The sequence below is a fragment of the Rhinopithecus roxellana genome, chromosome 8 (assembly GCF_007565055.1).
Source record: "Rhinopithecus roxellana isolate Shanxi Qingling chromosome 8, ASM756505v1, whole genome shotgun sequence".
In the NCBI taxonomy this organism is placed as follows: domain Eukaryota; kingdom Metazoa; phylum Chordata; class Mammalia; order Primates; family Cercopithecidae; genus Rhinopithecus; species Rhinopithecus roxellana.
In genome coordinates this window covers 47,845,612-47,871,624 of record NC_044556.1, presented here as the reverse complement: position 1 = coordinate 47,871,624, position 26,013 = coordinate 47,845,612, and the positions used below count along the sequence as shown (strand labels likewise).

At 41.9% G+C, this 26,013-nt stretch overlaps 1 pseudogene; it reads left to right on the top strand.

The window, feature by feature from the left end:
• Positions 1–3,081: 3,081 nt before the first annotated feature.
• LOC104667974 lies at positions 3,082–19,401 on the top strand (annotated as a pseudogene).
• The last annotated feature ends 6,612 nt before the right edge of the window (positions 19,402–26,013 follow it).

The window sequence follows — 26,013 nt, the reverse complement described above, 5'->3', positions numbered from 1 at the left end:
TTCTCGGCACCCCCGCGGGGCGGGCAACTGGCAGGGCCTCCGGTGCACCTTCTGCGCGGTGGAGCCGCGGGGACTCAGCTGGGCGGTGGTCGGGTCCTGGGGCCCTAGGGTGGGAGCAAGGGAAGGGAAAAGCAAAAGCTGGGAAAGAAGCCGGGGAGCGGCGGACCAAACAACTGAAAGGCTCGTGCAGAGGCACAGGTGGGATCTTCTGGAAGTGAGTATTCTTTTTGTTTATTTATTGTAGCAGAATGAGGAAATGGAGAGAGAACCTGAAAAAGCCCCAAACTCGAGGACCTGTAGCTCCCAAAGAATAACATCTTCCAGAACTAGACAGAAACCTAAGCGTTTGGGAACCCTGAAATCCTTGGAGGAGTAGCATCATCATGACCCTCTGTTCTTTTTGCAAAGGACTTGCTTCCATTGTTTGTTTGTTCAATTGTCTGTTAAATAAATAAATAAAACCCTTTTCATATCTCTTTAAAATTACTTTGGTTCTATTATTTTATGATTACAAATAATGCTGCAGTCATCATTCTTGTACACTTCTCATTGCCCACTGGTATATTTCTATAGGGTGGAGGCCTGGAGAGCAGTTGTTCCAGCATAGTGTTTACACAGCTTTTATTTCATTCCATTTTCTTTCCTTTGTTGCTTTATTAGCTATAACCCTTTTCTTATTTCAGTGGCTGCATTAGGGTTTCTGGGATACATCTCTAATTTATCACAGTCTGCTTTCAAGTGTCATCATACCTCCCTCTCTGGCCTTTATCCTAGTGTTATGTAATTTTACTTTATTTATTATAAACTTTGTGATTATTATTACTTTTATTTATTAGGTCAAATATTTTTAAAAATATTTAAATTATAAGAAAACGTATAGTACATGCTTTCTAAATGCCATTTCCAAGATTTGTTTCTTCGTATAGGCCCACATTTTTATCTGGTATCCTTTTGCTTCTGCTTGGAAGACTCTTAAGATTTCTTGTAGCATGGGTTGGTGAATTCCTTTAGCTTTTGTATGTTTTTCAGTATCCTTATTTCACTCACAGTTTTGAAATTTTATTTTTGCATAGAATTCTAGGTTAACTTTTTTTCTCTAAGTACTTAAAAAATGTTGCCATTTATGAAGCATTGTCATTATAATATCATCTTTCTTTACTGTGTTTGTAAAAAAGGCATAAAGCCAGTTTCTCGTGCTGGTTATATAATTTTCAGAATGTGTATTTAAAATTAAAATATTAAATTTTACTAAAAAACTGAAAATATTAATCATGAATGTCCTAGATTCATCTTAAGTTCCACCAACAGTGCACTTAAAATGTGCCCAACGTAAGGGTCAAACCTACCTGCTGACGTGTAATTTGTGTTTGTGAGACATTCTCAACAGCATTTGCTTTCCCCAGCCGAGTGATTTTCCTCGCATCTGAATGTCTTCAGTGCAAAAGGAAATATTTTTCTTTGCAAAAATACTTTAAACTGTTCTTACCTCAAGTAAGTGCATTAAAAACAAACTTCTCAGTTGCATCCCTGGAACCCATGGAAAGCCTGAGAGAGACAATCAAGTCCTTCAGGATCAGGAGCTAAACAAGGGACGACAAAGAGTGGTTTCTTCACTAGGAGTCAAGTCAAAGTCAACTGATTTGGTCTCCAAAGGAGACCAGAACTCGGTTCACCAGTGTCATGAGGACCCAGCCCAGAGGAGGCGGACTTTTCTCTTCATGGTGCCTTCAGATAGGAAATCTCCTAGGATTTCTTTCTTTCCCTTTGATCTACTTCCAACTCTCCCGTTTTATTTCTTCAAGACCTTTTTCGGATCCCTACTGAGAAGGACCTAAGGACTGGTGCCCTTCCCTACCGGTCCCTCTCTGGTTGGGTGTCTTTGCCACCCAAGCTCACCCGGAACTTTGCTGCCTGCCTGAGACAGTGAGAGGACCAAGGAGGGCGGCGGGTGCGGTGGGAACCACAGAGTCACCATGCACCTGCGCCTCCTGGGGTCCTAGCAAATTGAATAAATGCCCCCTGGAGCTTCTCTGCAGGTCACAGGGAAGGGGAGGGTGGCTGCTGACCCAGCGGGAGAAGCTTCAAGAAGCCTCGGAAGGACCTGGCCCTGACCCTGGGCCTTGAAGACAGGCCTGGCCAGGCTGATTTTGACGAGTAGACCCAAAGAAAAGGTTCAAGGGTGGCCCAAACCTGGACCCCGAGATTGAAGCTCTTAAATAAGTCTGAGGGTTTTGAGCCTTGTCCTTAGACTCGATCTCACCTGTATCAGGAGACTCCTTTGCCAAAATTCAGAGACCAAGAAAGAGAAAGATTGGGCAGATCAAAGTCTGTAATTAACCCAAACAGGAAACATAATTTTTCTGAAAAATAGTATGTGTGCTGTGAGAAAAAGACTACCTCAAGGAGAATCTGTTTCTTTGGCTTGAGTGTAGGGAAGAATGGAGTTGCAACCAACAATGGTGAATTGAAACAGCAGGTGCATCAGGATGTAGACATCAAGGAATCAAAAATATTTTACTTCAAAATACATTTCTTTGACACATTTTGATATGTCTGTTTAGAAAGCCAGCTGCAGAAGTAGCCCTGCAAAGTTGTCTTTTGTTGGGGAGATTTGCATCTGTAGGGAATCTGCATTGATGCATCCAAGTCTTTCCTTGCCCAGATCTAGGAAAGATGAACTGAGAGTCTGACACCTGTAAAGGTCTGAAAGAAACTTTTAGGATTTATTCTCTCTGAGAGCTGCTACTTGTAAGGTTTCATTTACATATTAAGACCAACTTTGCTAGCCAAGCCTCCTATTCTCTCCCTCCCACAACCTGTCTTGCCCACAATAAATGGATATACCTCTGACTCTGATAGCACCTGGCTTTGGCCATGCTTTGAGCCCTCATTCATTCTGTTACCTCAAGATGGTATATAAGCTTATGCATCCCATTTTGGGTAGGGTAGGGTAATCACTCTGTGGCCCTCCCCATGTACATGTTAGTACATTTTATGCCTTTTCTCCAACTAATCTGCCTTTTGTGACTTGATTTTTGAGTGAAACTTCAGAGGGTTAAGAGGGAGGGATTCCATTGACCCCTACAGTTTTGGAGCTATAAGCAGGATAGCAAAGCTCTGCTCTTCTGGAAGCTGCAGTGAAGAACCCAGGATCTGATCAGGTGTCATAAAGGTAAGAATTTTTTACCAGCCAGGCTCCCGGCCTCCTTCTCTGTGTGGAATCTGATCAAGTGGACAGTAAAAATCACTGTTTCTTTTCCCTCTCCAAAATCTTCATTAATGGGAGAAAAGGATGTGTGTGACTAGTGTTGGGTGTAGTGACTCTGGTCTGCTTTTTGATACTTTGTGGTACCAATTCATATTGTTTAATCCCTTTCTTCCCAGAAATTGTCTGTTCCTTTGTCTTTGTCTCTATGTGTTATTCTATCATAAAAGGGGGTACTGGTTGAGGTTCCTTCTCATCTTATTTGATGTCCTTGAGAGCTTGACTTGCGACCAAGTGGGAGCACTTTCTCTTGGTTTCCCCTATCTGGTAAGAGGTGGTAACTTTCAGGTTATAGTAGGTGGCCTGTCTGAAAATGACTGGGAACCCGAGCACACTTTTTGTTCTGACTATGTCAACTTCTTGGGGTTTGTCTTAAGAAATCCCATCCCTTCGAGGCTTTTGTCATCTCAACTCTTGTTGCCTGATTAGTCCTAAGAAAACTCAATCCCAAGAGGGCCTACATGGTATCACAGACTCACAGGTCTGTGGCTGGAAGCCCCCACAAATGTGTCCAGATGATATCTGGAGGCAAATATCATCCTTAACCATCTGTGGCCTACTCCTTGCATTGAACTTTTTTCTTGGAGGGGAATCTTTGGGATTGCCTCTTCTATGACCTTCCCAGGTAGTTAACCTGAAAAATGACATCCTGGGCTTTCCACAAAGAGGCTATTTGGTTGAATTGCTATTGGAATAATTACACCATTGGAAATTCTAGTTGCCAGTAGACTGAAGATGGATCCCTTAAATTAGACACCTGAATTTTAAAAAGTTTAGAGATCTCTTATTTTAAACAGTTGATGGAAGATCAAATTAAAAGAAAGGCACATACTAGTGTCATAGCTACCCTTAAAATGCTCGACCTTGCAGTTCAGTACTTAAAGTTCTGTGCTTTTGCTGCCATAGCCTGAGTTCAATTTCCAGTCAGGGAACCAGTTTATTTTGGCTTGATATTTGTGTGGCTTTTGACTTTTTGGAATACCCATTTATTGATCCTTTCCCCTTTCATGGGCAGCTTTTGTTTGTTTGTTTATTAAGACGGAGTCTCACTCTATCACCCAGGCTAGAGTACAGTGGTGCAATCTCGGCTGAATTAATCAAGGACCTATGGCTTCCAACACCATTAGTTGCCTGTACTCAGCCACCTTCAGCAGTGCTATCTGGCTCTAGTGAGCAATAGCATTCCAGGAGAGGAGAGAAGGCTGCACAAAGGCCTGGTGTTTGTGTCCCCCCATCTAGACAGACATAGTAGCATGCAGGGACAAAGCGAAAGAGAAGAGTAGGCAGAGACAATGTGAATCTGTTCACCACATATTGTAAATGCATTTAAAAAATTCTTAGCTCATATTTGCAGGTAGTACTAATTATGAAGTTGTTGGACTGAGGAGTTTATTTGTGACTCTCACCATCTTCAAAGTCAGCAATGAAGAGTTTCTTCCTCATTGAATCACTAACATGTTTTGGATCTCCCTGACTTCCTAGTTTGCTGACCTCTGACCTCTAGACCCAGACTTTAAATGCCCATGTTATTACATTAGTCAACATTTATAATCTCCCCATTTTAAGGTTAATTTAATTGTATATGCAAAATCCCTTTGCCATGCAATGTAACATAATTATGTAATTAGCAACCATAAGAAAGCTGAAGTGAGTTTTAAACCAACCCAATTGTCCCATAGAACTGATGTTTATGGTTTCTTTTGAATAAACATAGAAATTGACCCTTTCAGTCTTGAAATTTGAGAAAGTTACATTTGTGTTATCTGAGTTCCTTTCTCAGGAAACCAACCATGGGACCTTCCAGATAGTATCAAAGAGCTGAAATTTACCAGAGTACCACATCTGGACAATGAGATGTCAGACCCCTTATTCCATCATAATTGCCTAAGTGACCACATGCTTCCTGTTGACCAGTTCCTCTTTCTTACCTCTCCGTAATTCCTGTTTTCCTGCATGTAGTTCCATTTCTTCCCTGCTATCTAAACTCTGAATTTTTGTTGATCAGGAAGATGGATTTGAGACTGATCTCCCATCTCCTAAGTTGCAGTGCCTGATGAAAGCCTTCTTCCCTGGCAATACTAGTTGGCTCAGTGATTAGCTTTCTCTGCAGTGAGCAGCAATTCTTAAATCAAACCTCTGGTGTTTCAGTAACAACTATCCTAATACCAGACAAAATAAACAAGAGACTTTAAGACAAAAAAAGTTACCAAAGACAATGAGGAATATTTTGTAATGATAAAAGGGTCAATCCATCAGGAAGAGAGTACAATTATAAATACACATGCATCTAACAGAGCCTCAAAACACAGGAAGCAAAAACTGACAGTATTGAAGGCAGAAATAGACAATTTAACAATAGTAGATGGAAACTTTAATACCACAACTTCCAATAATGGATAGAGCAACTACGCAGAAGACCAATAAAGGAATAAAAGATTTAAACAACATACCCTACCAGACTTCTATAGAATACTCCACTCAACAGAAACAAAATACACTTCCTCTCAAGCACAAATGGGACGTTCTAATGAATAGACCATATGCTAGCCTTAACATATATCTTAATAAATTTAAAAGGACTAAAATCATATAGCTTCTGATATATCTCATAAACTAATACTATTAAACACTATAGTTTCAGGTTAACATGTAGGGTATGCAGTTTGTTGGTCCTGCTTCCTTCTGTTTGTCATGAATGTGGAGGTGACCATGGTTACACATGTGTAGGCCAGTAGCCCAGGAAAGTCAGGCAGCTGAAGGGAAAGGACAGATATTCCATAAGAGTCTCCCTATGTCAGTCTCACAAAACCAGGGAGGAATTGACACATAGGAAGTGAAGAGGTACATCAGGGGATCACTTCTCTTCTGTCTATCTATGCCTGTCTTTAAAACCTCAGTTTCTCTCCCACTAAACCCCATTGCACAGGCATGCTGTTGATCACCACCAACCACCACAGACTCATGACTTTGATTTTTACCATGATCTGTCTGAGAATATATCCTCAGGCCAATGGCTTTGGCTCAATGCAAATCATTAGTGTTCCATAAAAACTGCTTCAAACAAATAGTAACAGTTTATAAGTCATTCCAAATTAGGTGGCCACTACATGTATTTAAAGAGATATACATACATTATTTCAGTGATTGTGATAAATTGGAAAGAAAGCCTGTGGAGTTAGAATGAAAATCATAAATGACAAGCAAAATATATGTATGTAGAGATTATAACACAAAGCAACCCACACATAGAAGAGGAGAGTGGGGTTAGGAGTTATGAATATCAAACTCGTCCTCAAGTTAAGTGAAAAGCCAACATGGGCCAGGTGTGGTGGCTTACGCCCATAATTCCAATACTTTGGGAGGCCAAGGTGTGAGAATAACTTGGGCCCAGGAGTTTGAGACCAGCCTGGGCAACATAGTGAGACCCCATACACAAACACACACAAAATAGCTGAGGGTGGTGACATGTACCTGTAGTCTGAGCTGTTCAGGTGGCTGAGGCAGGAGGATCCCTTGAGCCTGGGAGTTTGAGGTTGCAGTGAGCTGTGATCATGCCATTGCACTCCAGGTTGAGCAGCAGAGCTAGACTCTGTCTAAAAAAAAGAAAAAAAAAAAAAACTAACATGCTTCCCCAGTGGGGGAAAAGATGCCACTATAACATTGGTTTGCAGCAAGAAGTATATTAAGACACTGACCAAAATCCTTTTATTACTTATTTTGCTTTTATTTTTTGAGACAGGGTCTCACTTTGTCATCCAGAATGGAGTGCAGTGACATGATCTTGGTTCACCGCAGCAAAAAACACCTGGACCCTAGTGATCCTCCCACATCAGTCTCCTGAATAGCTGGGACTACAGACACGCCCCACTATGCCCCGCTAATTTTTTTTTTCTTTTATTTTTTTGAGGTGGGGTCTCGTTCTGTTGCCCAGGATGGAGTGCAGTAGTGCTATCTCCACTCACTGCAAGCTCTGCCTCTCAGGTTCACGCCATTCTTCTGCCTCAGCCTCCCAAGTAGCTGGGACTACAGGCACCCGCCACCGCACCCGGCTAATTTTTTGTATTTTTGGTAGAAACGAGGTTTCACCATGTCAGGCAGGATGGTCTCGATCTCCTGACCTCATAATCCATCCATCTCGGCCTCCCAAAGTGCTGGGATTACAGGCATGAGCCACCATGCCCAGCCCTATGCCCAGCTAATTTTTAAAAATTGTTTGTAGAGGCAGGGTTTTGCCCTGCTGCCCAGGTTGGTCTCAAACTCCTGAGCTCAAGTGATCAGACCACCTTGGTCTCCCAAAGTGGTGGGATTACAGGTGTGAACCACTGCACTTGGCCTCTAAATCCATATAAATCAGTTATTCACACACTGAGCAGAATATTCAGGATTTTTTTTCTTATAATATAAATGATGTGGAAAACTGGAGAACCAAAGAAGAACATCAAGACTATCTAAAAGTGTTAAATTTTTCATTAAGAAGAAAATGACTTCATGACAGTCCTTAAGACAACGATAGAACTTGAGGAAATATGTATTCCTTGATATTTTCTATGCATTTGCATAATAAACAATGAAAATATGGTTAAATTTTAGAAAGAGATAGGCCTGTGGTATTGTCACAAGGGTATACAAGTACTGAGAATGACTGCTGAGGGAGTGGTCTCCATTGGTGGTGACCTTCAGAAGAGACCTTGTGTTGCCACATGGCCTAGACACCTGGAAGGCAGAGATCCTAACATTCCATGACACCCCCACCTTCTAATTCTGTTATCGTTACTCCAGACCCTTACCTGGCACTGGGTCTTATCTCTAGCATTCCTATCAGAGCCTGAACCACAGACAGTACCTTAGACTCTAAGCTCAGGCACCTTGTGCCTTGTTTTTGTGGCTAAGGATTCTCAGAGCTGTGGGATGCTGACAAAGTTTATCCCAAAAGTAAGTTATGAATCAGATCTGCTTTCTTTTGACTCATTTAAATCCTTTGTTTAATGTAAAGAAACTTTATTGAGGTATAATTTACATACTATAAAATTTACCCATTATAATTGTACAGTTCAATAATTTTTAGTAATTTACTCAAGTGGTGCAACCATTACCATAATCCATGCATTTGTTTTTAATGTATTATTTGTTTGGGTTTATTCTCCCTAGGCTCTGATTCCACTTCCTCCACAAGCTTCAGCATGGCCGTATCTCCCACCACTTGTTTTGGTCCAAGGGCAGAAATGAACATCCTGGAAACCAATCAGTACTTGCGCTCTGAACTGGAAAAGTGCAAACAGAACTTCCGAGACCTCACAGAGAAATTCCTGACATCCAAAGCAACTGCCTACTCCCTGGCCAATCACCTGCAGAAATACAGTAGGTCCCATAGGGGCATGGTCACCAAAGTGATAAATGATTGTCCATTTTCCTCTGTGAAATGAAACACTGCAGAATTTATTCTCTATCAAAATTAATTTGATCCTAACTGCACTCCCAGAAAGGTAGAAGTGGGCATTTTACTCTCAATTTGCCAAGGACAGAGAAACTGAGGCATAAAGGTGTAAAGTTTACAGAGCAAGTGGAGTGAGGAATAGAGACTAAAACCTTGGTTTAGGCATGAAACTGCCTTTCCCTTCTCAGCAATGAGTATCAGCTTCTACAAACATGTAACATCACTGTTGGTTAAAACAGCTCAGGATTCAATTTAAACTTTTTAAAGAGCACCCATTTGCACAGCACTGTGCCAACAGAACCAGGGGTGAAAGAAGAAATAGTATACCCTATCTGCCTTGAAGGAACTTAAAACTACTTATTCTCAACTGAGTCACAGATATGTGGAGGTGCGAACTTCAATAGCAGACATGGAGAAAAGTCTTTATGTTACCTGGATCAAGAGTCTCTTCCCACATAAGTTCAAATAAGCCATTCCTCATGCTCTGGTTAGATTGAGGGTATTTCCAGAAAAATCAGAGACTTTGTAACACCCTTTCTGTCTCTCTCTGAGTATCAACTTTACAGACAGCAAGCAACTGCAGGTGGACATCCAGGATCAGAGCTATGAGACATATGGCCAAAATGAAAACAAGGCCAAGTGGAGCAGACCGCCATTCTCAGTAGAAGGCCAAGCCAGGTTAAGAGCTGGTCCTTTCCTCTCCACAGTTAGCTCTCACATTTTTAAATTCACTATAAACTCCCAAACCTGTTACTAATAGTCGGGGAAAGGAGAAGCTGTAATGACAAGGAAACATGGGAACAAGGGCATGAGAGGAACAGGGATATTAATTAGAAGAGGATTCTGGTTAACACTGAAATTGAGTTTGCTTTCCAATTTCTACAATTATTTTAAAATAAATCATTGTGGGGGTGGCTAAAAGTTGCTGTCTAACTTACTGTGATAGAAAAGTAAAGCCAAAAGCCCACTTACTAAAGAAGTGAAAAGATGAGCTTTGGTGTGTGGAAAAACTACTTTAAAAAAAACTTCATTCATTATAATTGTAGGAAAAAAAAATTCTCAAGCTAGAGAAGAAGAATGATATTACCTAAGACCTTAGTATAATGGTATTATTGTGCAGTGATTAAAGAGCATATACCCTAGGACCAAATTTCCTGAGTCAAATCTAACTTATCACTGTGCCTCAGTTTCCTCATCTGTAATGGTAATAGAGTAGTAACTACCTCTTTGGATAGTGGTGATGATCATATGATGATAATTCTTAAAAACCTACTGCAACAGTACCATGACAAACACTATATGTTGGTTTTCCCTTCAAAATACCACCTATTAGCTTTCGGGCATATATCATTTGGATCTTTCTCCTCCATATACAGTTTTACACAGTTGTATACAGATAAATGTTTAAATCTTTGAAATATTTTGGGATTATTGAAACTCTTAAAGCAGGAGAACCATCAGTCCTACAGTTCTTAGTATCTTCCCAAACACAGGAAGCGACACAGGAAGCCATTATTTCATGGCCTTATGTTCATGTTTTATTTAAGAGGCTGTAAGGCTTGATAAATTGGCATTAAGATTTGAAGTCATGGCTGGGCGCATTGGCACACTTACTGTAATCCCAGCACTTTGGAAAGTCAAGGTGGATAGATCATTTGAGGTCAGGAGTTCAAGACCAGCCTGGCCAACATGGTGAAGCCCTGTCTCTACTGAAAATACAAAAACTAGCAGGATGTGGTGGTGCACACTTGTAATCTCAGCTACTTGGGAGGCTGAGGCAGGAGAATAACCTGGGAGTCAGAGGTTGATGTGAACCGAGATCATGCCACCGCACTCCAGTCTGGGCAACAAAGTGAGTTTCCATCTCAAAAAAAAATAAAGAAAGAAAGAAAAGAAAAGAAAAAAAAGATGTGGAGTCAGACCTCAGGGGATGTGAATTCTGACTGCCCCATTCCAATTGAATTATCTTACCAAGTTGTTTTATCGGCCTGTGGGTTCTTCTTTCCTCATCTCTAAAACGGGGAGTAGTTGAGAGACTGAGGAATAAAGATATGGAAATCGCAGTGTAAAGCCTGGTACTGAGGATACTTTTATCTTTGAGATAGACCCTGCCTCCTGCCCTGCAGGCAGTGACCACAGTAGCACATCCAGCCTTCCATGATGCAGGCATGTCTGTCTTTTCTCAGAGTGTGAAGAGTGCAAAGACCTTACAGAATCTGTGCTGCAGGAGGAGCTGCAGTTTCAGGAGAGGGAGCTGGCCGAATTGCCGAGACCAGCTACAAGGCTCTGGTAAGGAGGTACCACTGTGGGAAGTGTATAAATCCTGTTTGAAGTGGGGCAGTCTAGGCTGGTAGAACAAAGAGAAAATTTGTGCAAGGAGAAGGGCAGAAACGTATGAGGCAGGCACAGAATTAGACTAAGACACAATGAGGCTATGGTCTAGTTAGGCGTCTAGGGTTTTCCGTTAAATAGCATGTTAGTAAAATGGAGACAGCTGCCTGTGTTGGCATGCTAGCAATGTGGCTTCTATCTGTGTGTCCTTGGTCAAATTTACTTCACTTTTCTGCATGTCATTAACCTAGGCTACCTCATTTATAAAATGGAAATACTGACAGTACCTACCTTAGAGGGTTATGAAGATTAAATGCACAATTGCAAGTAGTTAGAATCATCTCTAACACATAGAAAACTCTGAACAACTATTTTCTATAATTATTATGTTTGTTCCCATTTATAGATGTGGTGATTGTCATTAACATTTTCTTTTTTTTTTTTTTTTTTTTTTGAGATGGAGTCTCGCTCTGTCGCCCAGGCTGGAGTGCAGTGGCCGGATCTTGGCTCACTGCAAGCTCTGCCTCCCAGGTTTACGCCATTCTCCTGCCTCAGCCTCCCCAGTAGCTGGGACTACAGGCACCCGCCACCTCGCCTGGCTAGTTTTTTTGTATTTTTTAGTAGAGATGGGGTTTCACCGGATTAGTCAGGATGGTCTCGATCTCCTGACCTCGTGATCCGCCCGTCTTGGCCTCCCAAAGTGCTGGGATTACAGGCTTGAGCCACTGGTCATTAACATTTTCTATAAGAGATATTTTCAAATTTTCCAAAGTGCCTTTCATGGTAAGAATGTTTCTCCTCCAAACTTTTTTAAAAAGTGTTATACTAGGTGGAGTATTAACTGGTAGGGCTATGGGATAGATAGATGATTGAGCAGCTGTTGTGTAGAAAATGAATTATTAATTTGCTCAGGACCAGCATTGACTATCCTTAGAGGGTTTCAGACATAACGATTCAAAACTTCTTTTAATCTTTCTTTTAATCCTTTGTTGAAATGAAATCATAGAAGCTCAAATGTGTAAAACTCACCAAAGCAGAGAGATTTGATTGAAGGGGGGATAGGTCTGGAGCCCCTGTTTCTCCCCAGTATGTGTCTTTACTTCCCCTGACACTTTCTAGTAACTCTAAGGAATAGAGTTTGAAAGAGGACCTGCGGATAACTACTTAGAAGAATATCAGGGAGAAAACTTGAGCATGAGATGGGGTAGATGACTGCAAATGTTCAGTCCATCTCTGGGACTACATGGTTCTAAACATTAACTGAATAACTACTTGCATGTGTACATACTACTGGGTGCTGTAAGTTGGGTAATAGGTGGCACTGTCTTTAGACTCACAGAGCTCACACTCCACGCTGGAACCCATGTGTATTAGTCCATTCTCACACTGCTATAAACACGTATCTGAGACTGGGTGATTTATAAAGAAAAGAGGTTTAATCAGCTCATGGTTCTGTGGACTGTACAGGCTTCTGCTTCTGGGCAGGCCTCAGGAAACTTACAATCATTGTGGAAGTTGAAGGAGAAGGAGGCACGGTCTTCACATGACCAGAAGAGGAGAGAGAGAGAGAGAGCAAAGAGGGAGGTGCTGCACTTTCAAACCACCAGACCTCATAAGAACTCACTCACTACCATGAGAACAGCAAGGGGGAAATCCGCCCCCATGATCTGGTCACCTTCCAGCTGTTCCCTCCCCCAACATTGGGGATTACAATCCAACATGAGATTTGGGTGGGGACACAGAGCCAAACCATATCACCATGAGAAATGCTTATACCATAATTAGAAAACAATGAAATCCCACATAGAGTAATGAAATTACTACTCAGAACTTTACTTTTTTTTTTTTTTTTTTTTTGGAGATGGAGTCTTACCCTGTTGCCCAGGCTAGAGTGCAGTTGTGTGATCTCAGCTCACTGCAGCCTCCACCTCCCAGGTTCAAGCGATCCTCCTAGGTCAGCCTCCCAAGGAACTGAGAGTACAGGCACACACCACCATGCCAGCTAATTTTTGTATTTTTAGTAAAGATGGGGTGTCGCCATGTTGGCCAGGCTGGTCTCAAAATTCCTAAGGTGATCCTCCTGCCTCGGCCTCCCAAAGTGCTGGGATTACAGGTGTGAGCCACTGTACCCGGCCAGAACTTTAATTTTAATTGCCTTCTTACTGATTATGGTCTATCTCTTCATGTCATTCAAAAGAATACTTCCCTTCTTGACCTTTTCACTGATTTTTCTTTTTAACTTTCAATAATAGCAGAGATACCTGGCCAACATTTTTGAACCTGGCTTTTTTTTTTTTTTTTTTTTTTTGCCAGTTATTGTATAATGCTTGATGTATATTGTACGAAACTGTACTTGGGCTAAAGTGGGGAACCAAAGGGGCGTCTTTTTAAAGCAAAGTTAATAAAATAACAGACAACCCCAAGGCTGTTTCTTCATTCCTTCTGCCACAGGCAAGTCACACAACTTGTACAAGAATTAATCTTGGGCCAGGTGCGGTGGCCTCATGCCTGTAATCCCAGCACTTTGATACAGTGAGGTGCATGAATCGTTTGCGGTCAGGAGTTCAAGACTAGCATGACCAACATGGCAAAACCCCATCTCTACAAAAAATATATAAATTATCCTGGCATGGTGGTGGGCACCTGTAGTCCCAGCTAGTTGGAAGGCTGAGGCAAGAGAATTGCTTGAACCTGGGAGGCAGAGGTAGAGGCAGAGGCAGAGGCAGAGGCAGAGGCAGAGGTTGCAGTGAGCTGAGATCACATCACTGCACTCCAGCCTGGGCAACTGAGTGAGACTCTGTCTCAAAAAAAAAAAAAAAAAAAAAAAAGAAAAGAAAAGAAAAGAAAGAAAAGAAAAGAAAAAAGAAAAAAAAGAATTCAACTTGGGAGTTCCTCACAGGGATCCTAAGAGATCTCTCCTCTGAAACTTCTATAATCTATTATTCACTACATTCCCTTCCCTCTTACTCCTCTTTCCCACCTTAAGATACATGATCCCTTAATTCAGGCTCAGGCTGAAGAACTGACCCACTTACTACAGAAGATACAGGAAGGAAGAGGTGTCTACTAGCTTTTCACCCAGCATGTGAAGAACACAGTCAAGTCTTTTGAGGGCCTTCTCAGGAACACTGGCATTGCCTACTACCAGAGACAGAGATTCTGTGAGCAAATGGTACAAGGAATCCAGCTGACAGAGGTTCTTGTCAGAAAACTTGCCACAGGTTAAATTGGCTACAGGCTCTGAAGACCCTTAGCTCCTCCCAAGTGCCCCAAAGTGGGGAGAAAAAATGCAGAGTTATCTCCATTGTAAATTTTATTTTAGTTTTGACTATGGTCCTTCATCTGCATTCTATTGTTTTCTCTTTAGAGCACTCAGGTAATCACTTTTCATATTCTTTCAAGAGTTCTGAGTTTTGTTTTTTATTTTGAGACAGAGGCTTGCTCTCTTACCCAAGCTGGAGTGCAGTGACACAATCTTGGCTGACTGTGATCTGTGCCTCCTGGGCTCAAGCATTCCTCCAACCTCAGCCTCCCAAGTAGCTGGTACTACAGGTGTGTGCCATCATGCCTGGCTGACTTTTGTATTTTTTGTAGAGACAGGGTTTCTCCATGTTGCCCAGGCTGGTGTTGAACTACTGAGCTCAAGTGATCCACCTGCTTTGGCCTCCCAAAGTGCTGGGATTACAGATGTGAGCCACTGTGCCTGGCCTGAGAGTGTTTAGTTTCAATCAGTAAGAGGGATAGAGTATAGTGGATTACTTCATCTTGATGAGCATAAGAACTCACCTTCATTTCTGGAAGATATTTTCACTGGGTGTAGGATTCTAGTTGACAGTTTTTGTTTTTTAAAAGTGTTTGAAAAGTGATATTCCACTGTCTTCTGGCTTACATTGTTTCCAACAAGAAGTCTGCCATAATTCTTATTTTTGTTCCTCTGTACATAATGTGTCATTTTTCCTCTGGCCACTTTTGAGATTTTCTATTTACCACTGGTTTGAAGCAGTTTAGTTAAGATAAGACCTTGTATAGTTTTATCTTTTACATATTGTTTTACTTTATCTAGTTTCTTGCATCTGCATGTTTATAGTTCTCATCAAATTTGAGTAATAATGACATATATATGTCTTATACATGGCATATACAATATAGTATATATGGCACATATATATCAAATATATATAATGTATATTCTCTTCTTTCTCTCTAGCCTCTCATTCAAAGACTCCAGTTATATTTGTATTAGCTGCTTTGAAATTTTACCACAGCTGACTAATGGTCTGTTCATTTTTGTTGTATCTTTTTTTCCTCTCTTTGTTTGTTTCTATTTCCATGTCTTGTAATTGGTTAATCTTTCCTCAGTAGCACCTAATCTGCTGTTAATCCTATCCAGTGTATTTTCATCTCAGACATTATTTTTCATGTAAATTTAATTTATATCTTTTTTTAAGGCCTTCTATGTAACACTTCATCATTTCATATTTTCCCCTAGCTTGCTTATTTTATTTTATTCTCAACTCAAATTTTTTGAGACAGAGTATTGTTCTGTTGCCCAGGCTGAAGTACAGTGGTGAGATTTCAGCTCACTGCAACCTTCGCCTCCTGGGTTCAAGCGATTCTTGTGCCTCAGCCTCCTGAGTAGCTGTGATTGCAGGCACGTGCCTCCACACCCAGCTAATTTTCATATTTTTCAGAGAGATGGTGTTTCACCACATTGGCCAGGCTGGTCGCCAACTCCTGACCGCAGGTGACCCACTCACCTTGGCCTCACAAAGTGCCAAGATTACAAGTATGAGTTGCCACACCTGGCCTAGCTTCTTTAATACAAGGAATATAGTTATATTTGTTTCAATGTCCTTGTCTACAGATTCTGTCATCTGTGTCCTTTCTATTGTTTTTTTAATTCTCACTTGATGTGTCCTTTCTAAGTCAGTTTAAGCAGATTGATTTTTTTTTTTCCCCTTCTTATCATGGATTACAGTTTTCTGTCTCTCTGCATTCCTAACATTATTTGATTTGGTGTTAGACATTGCGAATTGTAACTTATTGAGTGCTGGATTTTTTTGCATTTTGTGTTAAAACTATTTTAGCTTTGTTTTGGTATACAATAAAGTTACTTAAAATCAATTTGTGTCTTTTAAAGCTGGCTTTTTAAATTTTTTAGGCAGGATAAGAGCAGCTATTAGTCAACGGCTATTTTTTTTCCCACTGTGGAGGCAATATGACTTTTAAGAAAATAGACCTTATTTTTTAGGGTAGTTTCAGATTCACAGCAAAATTGAGCAGGAAGTACAAAAAGTTCCATATACCCCCTGCCTCCACACATGCATAGCCTCCTAGACTATCAACATCTCTCTCCAGAATGGTACATTTGTTACAGTTGATGAACTTAAATTGACATGTCATTATCACACAAAGTCCACAGTTTACATTGGGGGCAATACTCTTTTGAAGATTCTAAGCCAATGATCTCCCACAGATTTGGCACCAGGGACTGGTTGCATGAAAGACAATTTTTCCACAGACAAGGTGGGGGTGGGATGGTAGGGGTTGGGAGTTGGGTGGTTTCAGTACGAAACTGTTCTACCTCAGATCATCAGGCACTAGTTAGAGTCTCATAAGGAGCATGAAGCCTAGATCCCTGGCATGTACAGTTCACAATAGGGTTTGTGCTCCAATGCTGATCTAATGCCATTGCTGATCTGACAGGAGGTGGAACTCAGGCCATAATGTTTTCTGGCTGGCTGCTCACCTCCTGCTGTGCGGCCCCATTCCCAACAGGCCATGGACCAATGCTGGGGATTGGGGACTCCTGTTCTAAGCAATGCTCCCTCTATTAAAAGGGATTTTCACTCTAGCTGATGGAAACACCAAGTGTTACAAACTCTGTGTGAGCTACAGAGATTATTCCTTTTAGGAAGTTCTTTTCCCTGCTTTGCATAATTTCCTCAAATTCATGTACTAATGAGTACTTAGCTGAAGATTGAAGACAGATATCCAAGGCATTCTGTCTGTGCAGCAATTTATTCTCTAGTCTGTCCTGTGATGTCTAGCCACCCTGACTTCTTCAAGCTTACTACCAGGCTCTGCCTGGGTCCTCCCTCCCTGCTCTGCAGTTGACAATCTCAGAAAGTAAACTGGAGCAATCACAGGACTCATCTCTTTTATTTTCTCTCTCTCAGGGATCACTGTACTGTACTGCATTATATCCAATATTGAAGCTACAGTTTAAAATACTTTTTCCAGTTTCTTAGTTGTTTAAGGTGGAGGACAAATCTGGTCCCTATTACTCCAACTTGGCCAGAAGCAGAAGTCTCCATTCAACCTTTGCGGTCAGAAAGAACAGTATGACAGAAGGCAGCTTGTTAGAATGGGAAGACCCCTGGGCTAATAATCAGAATTACCTAGGCTCTAGTCTCAGCACTGTATTTACTAACTTTGTGCAAGTGATTGATCCTTCTTGAATTTCTGTGTCCTCATTTGTAAAGTGGGTCAAATCATAATTCCACGGCTGCTGTACAGATCAGTTGAAGTAGTGTCTTAATGTTCATGAGTGTATTTCTCTTTCAGGGTTATTTATTTATTTATTTTCAGGTCCCAATAAACTGTCCACATCTTTTGGAGTTAGTTTAGGCACAAGATATAGTAGAAGCTGATGTTAGAAAAGTTGATTTATACTGGAATATTTTTCATGGAATCACCCCCAATTCTCACTAACAAACTGAGAAAAAAAAAAAAGAATTACCCCCAAGAACATCTGAGGAAGCACAACAGGGACAGACTTGAAGGCACCTGGGCAGTCCTCTGGTTTTGGAGTAGAGGTAGGACAGGGCTATTTGTCCTCTCTGAGACTGGAGCAGGTTCTGTGTGTGAGTAGCAATGCGACAAACAGTCATGGTCTGGCAACCAGCCTGTGGCAGGAAGGAAGGTTACAACTGGAGAAGTCCAAAGGGCAGCCAGGCAAGAATTCTTTGAACTGGGGAGCAAAGACATTTAAAACTTTTTGCTCTGCTTCAGGCAGCTGATGTCATGGTGATGATTCACCACATCAGGAACACGCTGTCCAGTGGACTCAGGCAAGCCCGCCAGGCCACTTCTCTAAAGACACAACCTGAGGCCTCCTGCAATAATTCTCAGAGAGCATTCTGAACACACATGTAAAGTGTTATGTCCCTGATCATATAGGCCCCGTGTGTGCAATGTGTGAAATGGGACCTGCTTAATTTCTGACCAGCTCTTTGTAATTTTGATTTGCAGAAAATCACAACGGTAAGAAAAATGAAAACAGGCAAAGACTATTGGCTTCCAGGTAACTCTAAATGATGAAGGGGCTGATAATGGACTGATCAAATCTAAAGAGAATTCCAGAAGCAAGGGCTCAAGAGGTTAAAGGTCCCAGATCTAGAAAAAGCAGAAACTGCTGAGTGTTCCTTTTTTGGTTGACTGACTATACAATGTATCCTTTAAAAAATGGTTCTCTGCTCTCTTTGCAATTCTTGTGTTGGTTCTTATTTCCTAGTAATTTCTCACACTTAGTTAACTAGTCAGTCTTACTGAAAAGTAAACTAACCAGGGATCCCTGGTTTCTGTATCTTTAAAACCTATATGGTTACAAACCAAAGTGAGATGCCTTTCTGGTTTCTGCACAGTTTTCCTGAATTATGTTGGCAGATGTTTTATAGCCAGAAAATTACCTTGAAAATAAACTGAAACCATGCCAAGTATTTAGAGCTAGGGGTCTAAAATCTGCAAAAGCCCTGGGATGTTACATTGTCTCAAGAGCCAGTATTCAATGGACCACTCCACATCATATTAAATAACATCTGAACACAGCATTTTGACGCCAATAGTATGGGTCTCTGTGTCCTGTGTGCCCTGAGTGTATTTTAGAGTAGTTGTTGAGTCTGCTGCCTTATCTGTGTGTTATGAGGTCAATGCACTGATCACTTGCTGTTTTCACTTCTATACTAACTCTCGGCCCACTACACTCCCAGTCAAATGTGGATTGTATACTTCCTCTTTGATATGATGGTCCATTTTGTTTTGGTGCCTCTTCAATGAGCTTCAGATCAGAACTGGCTATGAAGCTGTGGTTCCAGGCTGCCTTGGTTTAATCCCTTGTCTTGCCTACTCCACCAGGCTCAGGAGGGAGGTGTAGGAGGAAGAAATGGATGAAGTCCTGGAGGACTCACTAGATGAACAGCATTTGACTCATTCCAGCTGCCATGTCTCCCACCAGCTTCCCATTAGCAATGCCTTCCCCTTTGATGCACAGGAAGACCCCTCTGCTCTGGATTTAGCCAGTGAGTGCTCCTTTGATAAGAAAATAAAGCTCCATCAATCTCTCAGTAGCTCCTACATTCTACATGCTTAACACCTCTGTCTAAACTGAGAGATGTTATTCTCTACAGGCAGGCCCTAAAGATTCACTTTTAAAAAGTGATTAGGCTGAACACAGCTCTGGGATCAAGTCTCAAGTACAGGTCCTTGTTGGGTCAGGTGATTTGCTCTGTTCCTGTCCTCACCTCAGTCCCTCTGACCCCGAATGGCATCTGCAAGCTGGTATACTCAAAGCAGGCCAGAATGGAGAGAGTGAAGAGATTATGGCAAACTCTCTGCCACTGCTGCAGCACATGTACAAATCCGTTTAACAGATCTCCTTCTTTAAAATGGGATATCTTACCTTTCCTGAAATATATATATATTTTTTTTCTTTTTTTTTTTTTTTTTTTTTGAGACAGGGTCTCTTGTTCTGTCATCCAGGCTGGAGTGCAGTGGCATGATCTCGGCTCACCACAACCTACAACCTGGGTCAAATGACCCTCACACCTCAGCCTCCTGAGTAACTGAGACCACAGATGCATGCCACTACTCTCAGCTATATTTTTGCCTTTTTGGTAGAGACAGGGTCTTGCCTTGTTGCCCAGGCTGGCCTCAAACTCCTGAGCTCAAGCAATTCGCTGACCCCTGCCTCCCAAAGTGCTGGAATTACAGACGTGAGCTACCGTGCCCAGCCTTCCTGAAATATTCTTGATAATTATGGTTCCTGAATAGTTTTCCCAAGCTGTTCTAGCCATCCCAAGAATGTTGGCAGGCTTGTCCATATGTTTGGAGGTGCAATTATAATGCTTCCTGGGTTCAAGCTCCGGTCTCCATCTCCCCTCAGGTGCTTGCTTTCCCATAAGGTGCCATCTGACTAATAGAATATCAGGGGATTTCCATAAAGACAAGACTTTGGGCTGGGCGCGATGGCTCAAGCCTGTAATCCCAGCACTTTGGGAGGCCGAGACGGGCGGATCACGAGGTCAGGAGATCGAGACCCTCCTCGCTAACACGGTGAAACCCCGCCTCTACGAAAAAATACAAAAAACTAGCCGGGCGAGGTGGCGGGCGCCTGTAGCCCCAGCTACTCGGGAGGCTGAGGCAGGAGAATGGCTTAAACCCGGGAGGCGGAGCTTGCAGTGAGCTGAGATCCGGCCACTGCACTCCAGCCCGGGTGACAGAGCGAGACTCTGTCTCAAAAAAAAAAAAAAGACAAGACTTTGGTCTTGGCAACCCTTTGGTGAATAGTCAGGGTTCTCAATCTTTGTGCAGCACTAAGGTATTTTTAAGATCTCTGTTAGTTTAGTCTCAATGTTGTAATTCAATCTAAATAAACAACAAGGCTATCTGCTGGAGAAAAGACTGAATCTAACAGCAATTCCACCAGCATGCCCTCTTCCCAGAATAACTCCACGGTAGCCATTGGAGCTTCTTTGGGTATGTCAGAGCCCTTTGGGTTGATAGCCTCACTGGTGTGTGTATAGATTAAAACCTTGACCTATATCTCCTCTCCCTTACTTGAATGTTTGACTTGGCTTTGGGGCAAAAGTTTGGATTGTTAGGGGACTATATGCTTTATATACTCTTCTATGCAATAGAAAGAGACTTATTGAGCTTTCATAGTAATATAAACCCTATTAGGCTTGTCATTTTGCCAGGGATGAGTATAAGTATGCGACTTTTATTACTCATACTATCCTCTGACAAAGGCACCCTTATTATCCTTTCCAATTTCACAACAAGGTGTAGAAGAAGGTCTTTACCATCTGTTAAAGATGTTCAGGGCCGGGCACGGTGGCTCACACCTATAATCCCAGCACTTTGGGAGGCCTAGGTGGGTGGATCACTTGAGGTCAGGATTGGAGACCAGCCAGGCCAACATGGTGAAACCCGGTCTCTACTAAAAATGCAAAAAGTAGCCAAGCATAGTGGTGTATGCCTGTAGTCTCAGCCACTTGGGAGGCTGTGGCATGAGAATCCTTTGAACCTAGGAGACGGAGATGCAGTGAGCTAAGATGGTGCCTCTGTACTCCAGGTTGGGCGACAGAAAGAGACTCTTGTCAAACAACAACAACAACAAAAAGATGTTCAGGAGAGATATTTTGTACTATTTGTAACATATTCCCTAGTACCTATAAGTCGTCTCAAGGAGGTGGCCACACCTTTCCCAGTGCTAGAAAAGCCCTACTCAGAGACCTTCAGTGTTTTCCCACCTCCTGTCAACCTGCTTTATACTTCCCATATCTCCATGTGGGAGGCATCCCTGTGGAATTTGCTTAGCACTTGGCCATGCTTTGTTTGAAACCTTAAAAGCTCCTAAAGAAAGTTGCCTTATGTTCCCTGATGAGAAGATGAAGTTGGCAAAAGAATGGTGAAAGGCAGGCATCTTGATGAGAGGCCCCTGACTACCCCTTTAGTGATCGGCATTCTTCATTTCCCATCTCGTTCCATGTCCTGGTGGAATGGCTGCAGAAGATGAGATCCAGAGCCAGTGGCAGCACCTGAAGGAAACCCTTTTCATCAACAACTGCCTGCCAGGAATGCTGGAATGTCATCTCAGCAGCTTTGACGAACAAAATGGTAGGAGAAGCCCAAGTTGGTCTGCTTCTGGCAATATGTATTTTTCTAAAGGCATGTCACTGGTGCAGAGTTTTATAGATTTCAAGCACTTTGACATACTTTACTTCACTTATTCATTACAAAGTTCCCAGCTAGAGAGGTAGGGCAAGTACATCATTCCTATTTGTAGGTGAATATATAGGCTTAAAGATTTGCCTCCATCTTAGAAGTATCTACCTCTAAAATCATTCTTGTGATTCCTAGGCTGTCTGCTATCTTCTGTCTGCTTCTGTACACCGCCTACTGTCTCTCTGCTTCTTATGTGATTGGCATTCAGTAGAACCCAGGTTTCTGAGCACCTCATGTAACAGAATGAGAGTCTCCTCTGCTGCCATCCTCATCAGCTTCCCTTATGTCTTTATTACTCTTCATTCTACCACCCCAAGGTGGTTCTGTCCAACCCCCTGCTCCTAGATTGCTCTCACACAGAGGCCATCATTTCACAACATCGTGCTGGGCCAGAAGAACAGTAACCAGGTCCCTTCCTATACCAAAGCAGCAACTATTTCAGGAAAGCCTCCTTCATATTGCAGCCATTGGACATGATAATACATGTGATGTGCTGGCATTTGTTCAGAATCATGTGAAAATTTAGCTTCTGTCCCATCACACTAAAGTTCCAGCCCTGAGTCCCCATGGTTTTCTCCCTACGCTAAGATAGAGAGGAAGAACATGGAATGTGCAGAAAGCATTCTCTTAAGCAAACGTGTATGACTTGCGTAAATTGTAATTATTTCCTGGAACAGGATGCACCTCTAACCTCTACAGGCAGATCATAGATTTCGTTGTCCACCTATATAATGAAAACAGAGTTCTCAGAGAAGAATACCAGAGACTACCCCGGCTTGCCTGAATCAAATTTCCAGAGGTAAGTGGTGAAAGGCCACAATATGAAGTCACTCTCAGATGGGTCCCTTCTCTTGTCACACCCCACTGTAGAAGCAAAAGAGGATGGGGAGGCCAGAGCTGCTCAAAGCCTTATAACCCACAATTCTCATAGTTATTCTCAACTTAGAGACTGCTGCTTTCTAGGTGCACCCCCTCCAGGCCCCCAGACTGCCAGGCTCCAGGAATAAGTACCTCTAAGAAATACAGTATTTCAGTGCACTCACATTCCACTATTGCAAATTGGAGAAGAGAAGGACAAACTTAAAAGGTGAAAAGATTTAAGAGAACAACATTGTGAAACTCCGCCTCTACTAAAAATACAAATATTAGCAGGGCGTGGTGGCACGCGCCTGTAGTCCCAACTACTCGGGAGGCTGAGGCAGGAGAATCATGTAAACCCAGGAAGTGGAGGTTGCAGTGAGCCAAGATTGCACCACTGCACTGTAGCCTGGGTGACAGAGCAAGACGAAAGAAAGAGAGAGAGAGAGGGAGGGAGGGAGGGAGGGAGGGAGGGAGGAGGAGGGAGGGAAGGAAGAAGGAAGGAAGGAAGGAAGGAAGGAAGGAAGGAAGGAAGGAAGGAAGGAAGGAAGGAAGGAAGGAAGGAAGGAAGGAAGGAAGGAAGGAAGGAAGGAGAGAGAGAGAAAGAAAGAAGGAAAGAAAGGAAGAAGGAAGGAAAGAAGGAAGGAGAGAGAAAGAGAGACAGAGAGAGAAAGAAAGAGAGAGAAAGAAAAGATTTAAGAGAACAATTATTTTAATTGAATACATTTTGTCAAGATTAAATCAACTTTTCCCTAGAGTACTGAAAGAATAAGCAATCATAATTTAGATTATAAGTTACTTGTCTTTGAGAAAGTGTGAAAACCAAAAAGGTGCCATAAGTCAAAAAAGGAGCAAAAGTCTTAATTTTCAAACTGATGAAAATAAAGTACTAAAAATTTGAACTCGTCATAGATCATCTTGGTCCTTGGCAAAATAAAAATGTATTGATTCAAATTATAATAGCCTAGCTACCTTATTGTGCTTAGCTCTTACCACTGAGGAGAAAAACCAAATGCAAACAAAAGCATGTTCAAATTGGCACAAATGTTTACAAACCTGTAAAATCTCTTCAGCCTATCCCTTAAACTCCAGACTTGGTATTTACTAAGCTCTGCTGTGTACAATACCCACCTTAATATCCATTCTTGCACAAGTTCTGTTAGGTATAAGCCAAGATCACATGGGATTTTTTTTTCCCCCCGTCATGCCTATGTTTGTTTTTGCTTCCAAAGACCCTTCTGAGTAAGGACTGTCCTCAGGCTACTGGAGTTACTTAGTCACAAGCTTGCCTGAGGCTCAGAGCTGGCAATACCTGGGAGTTTATGTCAATCCCACAGCACCCAGCAACCCTGCCTGCAAAGTATTTACCCATGATTGACAGGTGCAGGTGTATGAAGGCCCAGCTCCTTGACTTGAGCAGTGCCTTTGTGGTGAATTAGCTTTGAGAAAAGGGAATCCAGAGGCCAACTTTGTAAAAATCCAGATAGATAAATGGAAAGAAATCTTTGCCTTGGCAGTCCAATTGAGAAAGATAGTGATTTACTTGAGACTGTGAAAAGAGAGACTGACATCTTCACTTTCTCATGGGAAAGAAGCCTATGGTGAAAGAGAAACAAAGACAATGGTGGGAAGTAGGGTGGGTCTACTCAGTAGCTTTAAACCATTCTGTCACATTATAAAGACTGGTGAGGTTTTTAACTAACACAAGTGCCTGGACTGTACACACAGAGATTCTGATTTAAATGCTTCCAGGTGGATGGAAGCCACTAGTAGTCTTAAAAAGCTCCCAAGTAATTTTTACATGTGGCTAGAGATGAAAAGGACCATCTATCTACTAGAATCTCAAGTCACCAGCATAGAAGTGTCCCAAATGTGCAGCTATCTCATAGAAAAGGCTTAACACCATCCATTGATGGAATTTGCCTTCCTCTCTCCCCAGTCTTGTTTGCATAGCATGGACAAAAAGATAAGAGAAAAAGAGGTAGATGGATAGATTGAACCTATAATTTGCCTATGTAGAGCAATTTCTCAAACTTTTCTGACCACAAGATGCAGTGAGAAATATCCAATTCTTTGTGATCAGTTTTTTAAAAATCTTTTACTATGTGTAATCCACCCTACCTAGTATTTAAATAAAGCCTGTAGTAGTACGCCGTTTATTATATTGATTTCACAACCCATAAGTGGTTAAGAATTGCAATTAGAAAATTTTTACTTTTGGCCAGGTGTGGTGGCTCACGCCTGTAATCCCAGCACTTTGGGAGGATCACCTGAGGTCAGGAGTTTGAGAACAGCCTGACCAACATGGAGGAACCCCGTCTCTACAAAAAAATGCAAAAAAAAAAAAAAAAAAAAAAAAAAATTAGCTGGGCGTGGTGGTGCATGCCTGTAATCACAGCTACTTGGGAGGCTGAGGCAGGAAAATTGCTTGAACCCCAGGGGTGGAGGTTGTGGTGAGCTGAGATTGCACCATTGCACTCCAGCCTGGGCAACAAGAGTGAAACTGTCTCAAAAAATAAAAAAATAAAGTAAAAAAAAAGAGAAAAGAAAAAGAAAAGAAAGAAAAATTTTTCACTTTTGCTCAGCTTTTTTATCAAGCAAAATCCCAAAAGAACATGTACTGTAAAAGAATATTCACTATAAACATCTTTCTGTGAATCCTTATTTCTGTCCTAGCCACCATGACTCAATAATCTCTAGAGCCTGTTAGTGTTCTCCAGAATGAAGCCTTCCCTCTAACTGCTCCTAAACTCTGTGATGTAGTGGAAAGGGTTTGAGGCCTCGATTCTCATCCCAGGTTTTTCACCTACAGATCATATGGTCTTAGCCTCTTGACACCATTGTCTCCTTATGGCCAAAGGTGGAACTGTACTTGGGTGATATCTGAGCACCCTGTTGGCTTTGACATTCTAGGGCTCTTCCCTTGGCACCACTCTTAATTAAAAGGAATAGGATGTGGACTTAGGAGGGTTATTTCTCTGCAAACTGTCCTCTCTTTCTTGCAAGTTATTTCTGAATGTGCACATTTGAGGCTAAGCAAATCCCTTCCTGGAGGTGGGAAAGACCTTTATTTCTCTCCACAGGAGTATTATGGAGAGTCAATTGATGCTGAGGAGGT